Source organism: Rhynchophorus ferrugineus, unplaced genomic scaffold (genome assembly GCF_030347505.1).
Source record: "Rhynchophorus ferrugineus isolate W39M unplaced genomic scaffold, kcgeb_rfMv2 rfM9, whole genome shotgun sequence".
In the NCBI taxonomy this organism is placed as follows: Eukaryota; Metazoa; Arthropoda; class Insecta; order Coleoptera; family Curculionidae; genus Rhynchophorus; species Rhynchophorus ferrugineus.
This window is the reverse complement of record NW_027472588.1, coordinates 10,769,196-10,781,661: the sequence shown is the minus strand read 5'-3', so window position 1 is coordinate 10,781,661 and position 12,466 is coordinate 10,769,196. Positions and strand designations below refer to the sequence as shown.

The 12,466-nt window shown below is 31.8% G+C and overlaps 1 protein-coding gene across 2 annotated transcripts in view; it reads right to left on the bottom strand.

The window, feature by feature from the left end:
- The window catches only part of olf413 (DBH like monooxygenase olf413), a 177,803-nt gene extending 170,052 nt beyond the window's left edge, over positions 1 to 7,751 (bottom strand). The window contains exon 1 of one of the 2 annotated variants that reach the window (XM_076413598.1): positions 7,288 to 7,751. The gene's annotated coding sequence lies outside the window, so the exon portion shown is untranslated. Of the gene's footprint in view, positions 1 to 7,176 lie in introns of both variants that reach the window. The other variant, XM_076413599.1, reaches the window with a different exon arrangement.
- Between the last annotated feature and the right edge of the window lie 4,715 nt (positions 7,752 to 12,466).

Below are 12,466 nucleotides of genomic sequence, written 5' to 3'. Positions count from 1 at the left end.
CAATAAATTGCTATGTACCGATAGCGATGTGACACCTTATATATGAAAATGTATGATAATTTCTTAAGAAATTAATGCCAAGTAATCTGGATAAATTAAATACAATAGTTTCAATTAAGACGCACAAACTATTTTTACATAACGTCTAAGATAATATATGAGGATTTAAAAAGGTGAAATATTTATACAAGTAACTGGTTAAAGATTAAAGGTGATCAGATGCACAAAGGAACATCTCAACGCGTCTTATATGCTGATTTCGATTGTCTTTGGCAGTTTCTAACATAACAGCAAGGTTTTCTGAAACGGGAAGATAAACTGTTAACAATCAACAAGTTCCCTTCCGGGGGGTTGAACCCTTTAGCTCGCCGTCATCCAGCGAATGCCGAAAATCCCATCCCCTCGACTTTTATTCCCCCGATCTATAAATAGGAAGTGTCGCAGTGCAACGTTCACAGATTTACTCAACACAACATGCTAAAGCTTTTAACAGCTTGTCCTTAAAGAGACATCTTAAAATGATAAATGAATTATACACCCGATGCAGACGAGCCCGACGTCACCGCGTTGTTTCTGGCTTTCTCTGGCACGCAGGAAGCGTTGTTTCGTATATCTCGACGTTTGTTCGGTTCGGTTAAAAAATGCGTGTGCGTCGGGTCCATCGTCAAGCAGAACGGCGGCAGCAGCAGCCGGTTGTCGGCTCCATTAACGTCGGGAATGGAAAGAGATCAAAAAGTTTTGATTAATGCGTCTTCGGGTTTGTCACCGAGAGAGCTAATGAAACGCGATGCTTTCGGGTACACGGTGACGCGATGGTCCGGAACTGGAGCTCGTTAGTTCGTGAAATACGGCGGCGTTAAATGCCGTCGAGGAAAAAATATTGTGAAACCGTTTCTGTTTATACAGGTTTAGAGATGGACAGTGAAAAATGTGACGGTTTCGCTTGATAGTTATGAGAAATCGTCGGTCAAATCATCTTGACATCTCCGACGCGATATTCAGATCGAGGAGACCGTCACTCATGAAGCTATATCCCCGTTACAAGCACAAAACAATATTATTCTGCTCATTAACGACAACGACAATATTATATTAACGTATTTCAAAAATTAAACAGTACCTGGAACATTTGCCGATGATAGAGTTATCAAGACAAAAGATGTATCTCTGTCTAAGGCTGTAGAGAAAATACAAGTAGCTATCAACAAAGACTGGAAAATACAGCTGAATTGTCCATTTTAATTTTGCATTGCGGCGAAATGACAAAAAAACAGAGCAGATTAGACTCATAGTCAAGCAGCTATACGGCTTAGTTAGTCGGAAGTTACTCTCAACTTGACCTAACGAGATTGGTTTATCAGTCAATCATAAAGCCAATTTGGACCTATGGGGTGCAAATATGTGGTTGCGCTAAAACGTCAAACCAACTTAGTAATCCAACGCACCGAAAACAAAGTTCTACGTTTAATTACAAATGCTTATCGCTACGTAACCAACAAAGAGCTGCACCATGACTTCTAAATCAAATAGATATACGAAGGTATCCAAGATTTTCCCTTAAAACATAAAATAATTAATAAATTAATATGTAAATTAAGATTGTACTAAGCATATGTAATGTAATGTAAGGGGTAATTAATTAAAAAAATATATATAACAAAACGCTTAGGGAAGAGGATCAATCCGAGTACAGCTCATACAGCAAAATATATTTTTTCTATAAAATTAGAGTCTTCCTGAGTCACTTTTGAAATACTCGATTCTTGTACTTTTATTGATATTTATTTTCGTTATATATATATTATCCTAATAAGTTATTGAACTTGAATTTTTAGTTAATTTTATTACATTAATTAAATTCTAAATTAAGTTTAGAAAAAATGTGACAGGAAAACGACATTCGTTGACTGTTATAGGCGGTATAAACAATAGGGTGTTTTTGTACGATAACTACCTAGCAATGCTTACTTAAAGAAGCACTAAAATATCACAAAGCATGAATTTTAATTAACTAATTTATCTCGAGACTTAACTAATTTAAGAGATTATCCCGGCCTGAGAAGTGCAGTTATCCGAACCCAAAATATTGTAGAATTCATGGTGTCCAGCCATCGCCACATCCGCGGAGAATTCGTCTGGAACACAAGTTAAATTTAGCCCATCCCCTTCGAGACTCTACCACCAAGAAAGTTTGGTGCGGAGGCAGCCCGTCGAAATTGTCCGTTGATTGAGGCACAGCGTCGTTAAAAATTTATACAAGTCGTTTCAAGGGTTGTGGTTTAGTCCCGCTTCTATTAGTATTCGGGACCCGAAGCTAACGCTGTACTTAAGTGGGCCAATTCGAAGAAAGACCGATGAAACTTTTATTTTCCCGAGTTTAACTTAAAAAAGGTCAGTGTTGAATGACTAATTCAGACGGGTTTAATTGTTTTATTGATGGAATCGCTGAAATATTAAGGACATAATTACATGGACTCCGTCGTCGATGTTTTTGTAGCGCATTTTATATTGAGATTTGATATTTAGGAACGGCGATGGAAGCATAGCGCCATCTGTTGGAAATAAACTGAACTAAATTACAGCTAAAAATTTTATAAGTCACAGAAATAGGTAAGTGACTAAATCAGTGAGAAAATCATATATATACTATATAGATAATTATTATTTATAATAGATAATGAAGAAATGGACTAGTATTTAGATAGTCAACTAGTCTTCAGCTAAGGATAACTGAATCAGCATGGATACTTATTGAAAAGCTGAAGCGCGTAACTTTATATAACCTTTAGAATCAGTATATTAACAACTTAAAGTGATTATATGTTTGTCTGAATTTGAGTTAGTTCGATATATATATTCGTACCTAACATATTTGGATCTTAATTACCACCGATACCATTTGATGCACTATGCAGTTGAACATGCAGATATATGCATAAAGATAAAATAGATTTATAGTTTTCTTAACGTTGATTTTAGTGGAAAGTGCAAAACTGCAGGCGTATAATTTAACTATATCTGACAACTTGCAATAAATGAACAGCATTACTAATTTATTTTTTGTAGAAAGTCTGATGAAGCTTTAAACAACAAAGATCGAAATAGAAAGGATACAGGCGGGACAGAATTATGCATCGATTACAATTTCTGCAAAAAAATGCGATAAAAATCTGATGTGGAAGATGCGAAATTCAAATATTCGGAAATTTTACGAGTTTACGTAAGTGGATATCAGCCAATTGAAAGTCCAGAGTTAAAAATTAAAGTGAGTTATTTCTGTAGTACTAGACTTTTTTCACCTTTTAATGAAAGATTTGAGAGATTATCCTTTCGTTCTGATATTTTTATAGAATATTGGTGATTTTGCCCAGTATTTTGCCCAAGACAAACAATTCTTGTAAATAGCTTTATGAAGCCTTAACTGATAAAGATCAAAATTAGGAAGATACAGACGACACATACTTTTTTATAATTTCCTCAAGATCGATTTTTATCGCAATGCGACGTCATCTATAGTATTTAAGAGCTCAATCACATTATGACAAATTACTTAACTCATTCATTCCCATACATTACTACTGTATTAGGTATATTATTAACTATACCAATTTCTGGAGTTACAGTTGAGAGATCATCGTTTAAATTAGAATTAATTAAGGAATCGATCTAACTTACGATCTCTAATGTGCCAGCAGCGGTTAAAAAATTTTGCTATGATTTCTGTAGAGACTGATTTGTTAAAGCAGGTAGATGTCGAAATTCCTATTCTAAAAGTAGCACTGCAAAAGTGCAATTTCTATGAGATATTTCCACATTCTTCCACGTATTTAACGTCTATTTAAAAAAGTAACATTAAAAAGTCAATATAAATATCAGTATCCGCTTATCACTATTTAACACGACGGTGCAGAAGAAGATGTGCAGAAGGCGCCTCTCGCGGAATTTACGTCTATATCCATCTGCTGAAGATTTATCCAAGAATTGTTAACTGTTGGTATTAGTCTCATGACAATCGTCTCATTGAAATAATAACAGAGTGAGTGAGCAATTTCGAAAAATAAGAACAAATATGTAGATGACTTAAACGTCGCGATTCAGAATTTAAAAAAAAAACGAAGACGAAACCACCAACCAATGAATAACGTTAAAAATTAGAGTGGTCGTACTTTCGTCTCAATAAAATCAGTATTTCGCACGATGGTTCAGAAGATGCTTGGCTCGTCAGTGCTGAAATCAATGTATCTGTTATTATTACATATTATAAATGAATATTCTGAAGCACTATTAGAACGTAATTTAGTGTCCATTGTACACCGACAAAATTAATGATATAAACACGAATTAGAATAACAAATTCGAACGCCCGAAGCCACAAAACACGCCACAATAACCGTCTTTTATGATATATCGATGTCAAGAGCGCGACTCAACATTCGCGCTTTATTCGGCATTTAATCGAATTAAATACCAACAAAGCCAGAACGAGAGAGAAAAAAAAAACAAAAACCGCCCGTCAGACCCGACATAAAGAGCCGAGCATCATTCGAAATACAACCACAATCATGTCCAATTTGCAATCTCATCTTAATCACTCTTGACCCACGCCGTGTTCATCTCTCTAGTATTACCGACCGCTGGTCCGCGCCTCCCTTCCCCCTGCCGTGTTTTATACGTCGCTCCATCTTAATATTTCATTGCCCATCAAGATCTCCGCGGTACCCGCTACGTCTCGAAACCGATTTGTCATTCGGTCGGTCCATGGAGCCGGACTAAGATGGATACGGGGTCCCGAAGAACGATGTAGGTCCGTGAAGGCGAAAAACCTTCGATTCTAATGGCCGGGCTTCGGCTCATAAAGACCTCATTGTTTTCGGATATGGTCGACGAATGAAATTTGAAGAGTGGTCGTGATGGTCGGGTTAAATGCTCGCCATAGACCTGGTCATTGTTTTAGACGGAGGATTTTTTTCCTTATAGCTTCAAAGAAACGTTCGAGATGTACGTGATGAGAGTGGAATGACTCTGATATTGAACAGTTGGACAGCTGGTCGTTGAATTCGATTACATGTAACGCGTAATTATGAAATGGAGAGGAGGAATATTAAATATTTCTTATTTATACTAAGAAATATATATCATAAACATAAAATTACTAACACCTGAAAATTTGATGACATATATAACATAATGCCCAAGCAAATAATGCCATTTTACTAAAATATTATAACTTAGATTCAGTAATACAATTGTTTTAAACCTTCGAACTGTTAAAAGCTTTAAAAATTTAAACGAAAATAATTTCCCTGAAGTACAAATTTAGTACAGAAACTAACATTTAAATAGGTAATTTACTAACAATTATATTAATACGCATATTTTCTTAATATCACCAGAAGCAATACCTTAATCTGTTGAAATATTAAGTCCAAAAAAAAACAGGTAATTTATCTTTTAGTGACTTTTTTAGTCTTTTAGAACCCATAACGATGTGATTCGAAATTTTAGTGCGAAGTACTGTGAAAGACTGTTACTACTAAACTTACAACTACCAAACGAACATAGAGTGAGATATAATAATCTCTAAAATAAGTTAGAATAGTCTTTAGAATAAGTTAGGATAAACTTTAGAATAAGTTAGAATAGTATGTAGAATAAGATTTAGATTATAAATTTGTACAGCAGATCACTAACTGAAGCGATCTTCTAGATGTCAGTAGAGTTATATTATATAACGGAAATCATATTATAAAACTTATTGCCTATGGGCAGATTGTTGAAATTCTAAGAAATTAATTTTAAAAAAGTTCTACATATATATATATATATCGAAACGAACGATTGAAATATTCTATAAATTAATTAATAATAATCATTCACAATACTCATTAGCGAATACATATTTTTCATGATATTCATTCTTCTCTTTTATTGACCAGATGTAGTTTGTGCAGATATTAAAATAGTTATATAATATATATAAATTTCAATAAGCAAACTAAACATTTTCGAACATTGATACTTTTTCTTGGATAAAATCAATATATAATATTTAAATCATTCACAATACTTTTTCTAATCACTCAACGGTCCGATTTAGTTTTATTTTATTATTTTATATACATCTCAATAATAAAACTAAAAACGTTCAAATGTTTTGACACAAATTCTGCAGTTTTTAAATTACCAGTTTAAAGGATTAGAAAATTTAATCAATCACATTGACCATAACGACATTATCACAGTTTCTCATATAATAGTCAAAAAGTTTTATACTTGTTCGTGAAAAATATCACATTATAAAAACGAAGTGCGAATCATTGAATTATTTCAAGCTGACTTATAGTAAATCAGAATACTCTTTGGCTGATAAATATAATAAATATCCTAGTGACTAGTCAGATGTTATAATAGAATAGTGTCAAAATTTAATAACTTATTACCTTTCATACTAGACGACTAGACGTAAACGTAAAGTTACCGAGAAAAACAACAAAGAAATCATGTATACAATACATAATAATTATTAATTATGTTAGTCATACTAAGATACCAGTTAAAGGCCGATAACTATGGTACTGTATTTACTCCTGATTACAACTGTATAAAATATATCAGCACTCCCTTCGTTTATTCGATTTTACACTGTTATAGTTACACGACCTGCAACATGCAAATTTTCAATTTGCCAGCTAAAAATGCACCCAAGGTAATAACTCATAGTTCACCTCCTCAAAATTCTGATTTATAATGCAGGTTTTCAGGGTGGAGGGGGGGAGCTCCGTCGGTAATAAATTTCTTTACCCCAGTTCTAAATGACGCTCATGCAATTCCACCTATCTTGATTGGTAAAATAATTGTCATTTAAACGAATTAATCTACTTTTCACGTGATCAAGTTCACGGCGTTATCCAGATTATCATCGTCGGGTTAATTTGCTGGCGGCGGTGGTGGTGGGGGGAATTAACATATTCCTTTTTATGGTAGGCAGCAGAAAAATGTATGTCACGTCATTATTGTTCCGTATTAATCAATTCATAATCAATGCATGGCGTGTCTAAAAGAACAATTTCCTGGAGGATAATTTTGCTTTGTGTTCGGTATGCGTGTGTGGGAAAACGTGTTGGACACCGCAATTTATCTCATCGGTTGTGTTTTATTAACTGATTTTGGTGTTACCTTGTTGTAATGAGTTTTAAAATAACGGTATCCAAATTTAAATCACTTCATCGTAGCACTTGTCGTGGGGTACTCCAATCCAAGGAAAAACAAATAATGAAAGGTACTCACCAAAAGCGCACGGGCTTAGGAGAGTTCTCACTGAATTATCGCACAGTCACCAATCGCTATCTATCCACAAAACAACTAGTTTCCCACCAGCTTCACCACCAATCACTTTTCCGGATAATCGGGAGGATTAGAACGCGTAAATTCCAATGATCGTCGGGCTGCACGAACAACAATCGGCCTGGACGACGATCCTTAGCATCCCTACTGGTGTCCTATAGAGAACTGGCGTGAGCGCGATCCCAACTGACAATTTATCGCGAAAAACGAAACCCGTCAGTGCAGACGGCGACTGCCCCGAAATCGCGGTGCGCGCGTGTCCTACCGTCAGAAAAGCTGCGTACGAACTGAGTCGGGCCGAGAGAGGACCGTTCGTTCAGTCCGTCCGACTTCGAAGCTCGCGGAGAACGTTCGCGCCCCACCACACCGACGGCTCGACCCGTCGTCGCTTCCCTACATCGTCTACTACTACCTGGAGCACCCGGCGTCGTTCGGCTCTTATTGGTGTGCGGCGAGGACGGAGGTCGAACAATGAGTCCGTATGCCGGAAACGCGAAAAGAACTGTCGAACCTCACGTCACAACATTGCGATTGTCGGGTTTTCGATGCTCCCGCGATCAAATGACGATACCCTGGCCGGTATACACGTTGAGCAGACGCTGATGATGACGTCCGGGTGTAAAAAGGAGCGAAACTTGACTCTCCCGGCTGGTTCGCATTGTATTAAAAGTGTTTCCGCTCGATGACGACCTGGTGATGGGATCCGGATTGCGAACAGAAGGGACTTCTCAAGCTTTTCGTTCTCAATGTCCGATGCTTCTTTTATAAGTACAATCACTTTCATATCATTATTTGATAGTAAAATCATTTTTATCCAAATAACGACCAAATACCATATCACAATGCAAAGAAACCTTTCTTGTTTAACATGACAGTAATGATATTAATTAAATTAAATTAGAAATTTCAATTAACACATTTAATTTGTAAAACTGTAAACAATTATAATAAAAATTAAAAGAATTTTTAAATCAAATAAATGTACAAAATATCCGAGATTTTATTTTAATTAATATTCTTTAATAAACAACAATACTTTATGTTAAATAAATATTTTTTAATTAACATTATTTCAATTTAGAATTTGGAAACATATAAACAAATATATAATAATATATGCGAATTACTTATAACGTTAATAATAAATTTTTATCTTGGTCATATATAATATTGATTAACATCCCTTATGTAATTCTCATTTCTTATTTACTTATCCTTAAATTGAAGAAATTTATATATTTAACTTGTAAAAACATAAATCATCATAACAAATATAATAGAAATGTTTAAATTAAACAATTACAACAATTAAAAATGTTATTCACTCATATTTGAATGCCCCTTAATTTAAAATCTTAAAATTTATATATTTAATTTGTAAAAATATACATAATCATAATAAACATAAGAAGAATTTCTACTATAAATATAACAATTTCGTATATTATAGAGAATAAGATACCTAATATTTTTTATAACAATTATACAACACTTTCTTTTAATCAATTTTTTTCAATTAATATTCATTTAGTATAACATTCAACTAATATAATAAAAAATATTTCCTACATTGTTTGTTTTAAAATAAATTTTTTAATTCGCATTATTTGTTAAAACAGACGTTATACAAACAACTATAACATAATAAATATATTTAAATAAATAATAATTCTCACAATAAAATAATAATTTTGTAGAATTTGTAAGATTTATTTTTTAAATACTGACTAATTTAAATTAATTTAATAGTATTTGATATAGACATCTCAATGTTACTTTCTGATCGATATTAGTCAGGTAATAATTTATTGAAATATTTTTAGTGAGGTTCAAGTGAACAATTCATTCTTTTAATACAAAAATTACTGTTATATTGTTTACAATAAAATTATAATATATTAAAACCTTTTTAGAACGACAAATAACTTATTTATATATAATCTTGTTTAATATACCTTAATGTAAATAGAAATATAAATATGTAAATATCCTGTTTCCTTATTTAATATATGTTATATATCGTGTTTAAATCATATTAATAATTAATTAATTAATATTTATTATTAATATTAATAATAAATTATTATTATTATTAATTATCATAATCATAATTGGTTATTATATAACAATTTAGATCTTTTTAAAAATTACCTTTTTATTAATTAGTACGAATTAATAAATAAAATAATAATATTAAGTAGAATATAAAAGAGAAAAATTAATTGTTATAGATAATTTTAAAAGTTTTTTTTTCTTGTTTCAGTTCTTCTAAAGCCAGGAAAAAAAGATGTAGGAGCTAGCCGGACTACGGATTCATCATGCAAAATGTTGAAAAACAGATTTATCCAATACGCCACTGTTGGATTAGAAAATATAGCTATTCTGAGTTACTCTAATGACTGGCTTCTCTTACTCGTTTTATAGTTCATATCTTTCTATATAATATTAATCAATGTAGATTTTTTATGAAACTTGTGAATTTTAACATTTATTAAAGTTGTTTGTCAGCAATCAAAAGCAATGAGATCGGATTTTCATTGTATTAAATGCCACATATGTTGTCAATATTTGAGATATCTTCTAAAGATGTGAGATCGGATTTTCATTGTATTAAATGCCACATATGTTGTCAATATTTGAGACTTTTCTACAAGTAGTTTATTTTTTAAACTGTTTATCTTCTAAAGCTAATACAGTCGCAGCCTGAAAGGAAATCCAATATTACTAATTGAATAAATACTTTACTATACTATAAATACTACCATAAACTTTTGTTTGAAGGCCTTGCAGCCTCATTTGCATAATTGTTACAAAAACTGTTATTTTTATAAACTATTTGTTTTAAAGCTGTTCCTTGGTAGTATCATAGCTTTATTTTATGCTCATCATGAACAGAGTCTTGAAAATGCTGGCTGTCACTTGGTCTCAGGGGACTCCAATACTTTTGTCATAATTTAATAATTTTTATGTGTTTTTTTTATTTTGTTTATTCTATTTCACCTAACAATCCTAGTTCTGTATTTAAATCGATACATGAGCAAAACAAGTGCAGGATAAATACATCTGTGTGCACTTCAAAATTTAAAATTAAGTTAGACTGAGTTAAAATTGAAGGTAACACTTATAAACGATACAAGTTCGTGTGGTATGCTTCAATTTTCTTCTGCGCGTTGTTCAGTAGCTGTATTACATCCATATTGCTGTGACTTAGTAACCTTATTTCAAGTTTTGATGCGAAATCTTAGACAACTTCATAAATCCATTTGATTTCGAGCTCACCGTGCTGTTCTTCGTTGGTTACGTAGCGATAAGCATTACTAATTGACCGTAGAGCTTTGTTGTGGTATCGCTAGATGGTTTAATGTTTTAGTGCAACCCTAGGTTGGTATCCCAATAGGCCAAATTGGTTTTACAATTGATTGATAAAGCAATTTCTTTGTTTTTGGGTTAAATTGAGAGTGCATGACTACCCAGCACAGTTGTTTGATTCTGAATCAGATCTACTCTGCTTTTTGTTTAACGAATATTTTTTTAGTTATCTGTATTATCTCTCTATCTATAACACTCTCTGCATAGTGCGACAGGAATCATTTTTGAAACCATCGCAATATTGCTTTTGGATAACAAATTAATGGAGATATTTGATAGAATCTCGATATTAGTATTATAAGCTAAAATGTAAAAGTTAAAGAAAAATGTACAAATCAATATATATATATATATATATATATATATATATATATATATATATATATATATATATATATATATATATATATATATATATATATATATATATTATAAGCTAAAATGTAAAAGTTAAAGAAAAATGTACAAATCAATATAAAATTTTGTTGAAGCCAGAAATTAAAACGTTTATTATATTATGTTGCAGTGAATTTTAATGTTTTCCATTTAAAATATAGAAATCAATTTTTGTTCATAATTAAATTTTTGTAGAGAATAATATAAAAATATGTTACTATTCAATTTATGTTGTTTTACTCGGTTAATAAAATAGGATGGTAAATATTGGTTGGGTTCATTGTTTATTATTGTGTCAGTGAACTGCTTTTATCCTAACACAAATACATTTTTAAAACTTTGCCTGTCTATTAACGTGTATGGTATAAACACGCGTACCTAGGAATGTATTTTTATCTAGGAAAGTGGTGTGGTTACGTACGTCGAAGTAGAAAACTGACAAGTAAAAAACCGATAAATGTTGGGCGTTTAAATTTAACCTACATATGTACTAGAATATCGGAAAGCTATTTGACGTATTCGTTTCAATAAATCGTGTTGTAGTGTAACTTATAAAAAGTAGCATAATCTATTTCAAATTTTAATAATAAGTTTAATGAGTATGTGGTGGTGTAAGTTAGTGGTGCCGAAAAAATATAGATATTTTTCGATTTTTTTTAACTAAAGATATTTCTTAAACGTTTAATAGAATTTTTTTATTATATTTAATAAAACTTTAAAATTGGTTGAAGGTTTAGTGCATTTTGGTACTTGATTTTAAAGGTTTATTAAAAATATCTCTATTTTTAAAGTAATTGGAGAATATCGATATTTGGTTGGGCAGATATATCAATATTCTTTGTTTTTTTAAATATCTACTCATTTTTGTAAAGTATCGAAATTTTTATTAGAGAACAAAAATATAGATTGATATTTTTTCTCCGATATATCGATATTTTTTTCCGCGGCCGATATCTCTATAGTTTAGCTTCACATCTCAGATTATGTTCGTTATAACGAAAGCATTGTTGAATAATTAGGAATTGTGGAAGTCTTTTCCTGCATATACTCGGCTATAGGAACTGTAAGTCTAATAATTTCTTATCATTCATTTTATGAACGATATTGCTTTATGATTTTTTCACTTAACTAATATTTTATTGGGATTAAATGACACATTGTTTGCACATTTTTCATACTTTGAAATCAGATAGCTTACAGGAAATATTGCGTTCATTTGGTTCCTGTCCTAATACTGTGATAAAAATAAGACTAAAATTTTATGATTAAGTCATAAGACATATCTAGATCTAGATCAGCTAGAAGTTAAAAAAGCGCTTTGAGGATATCGTTACGAGTAGGAATATTAATGTTAATC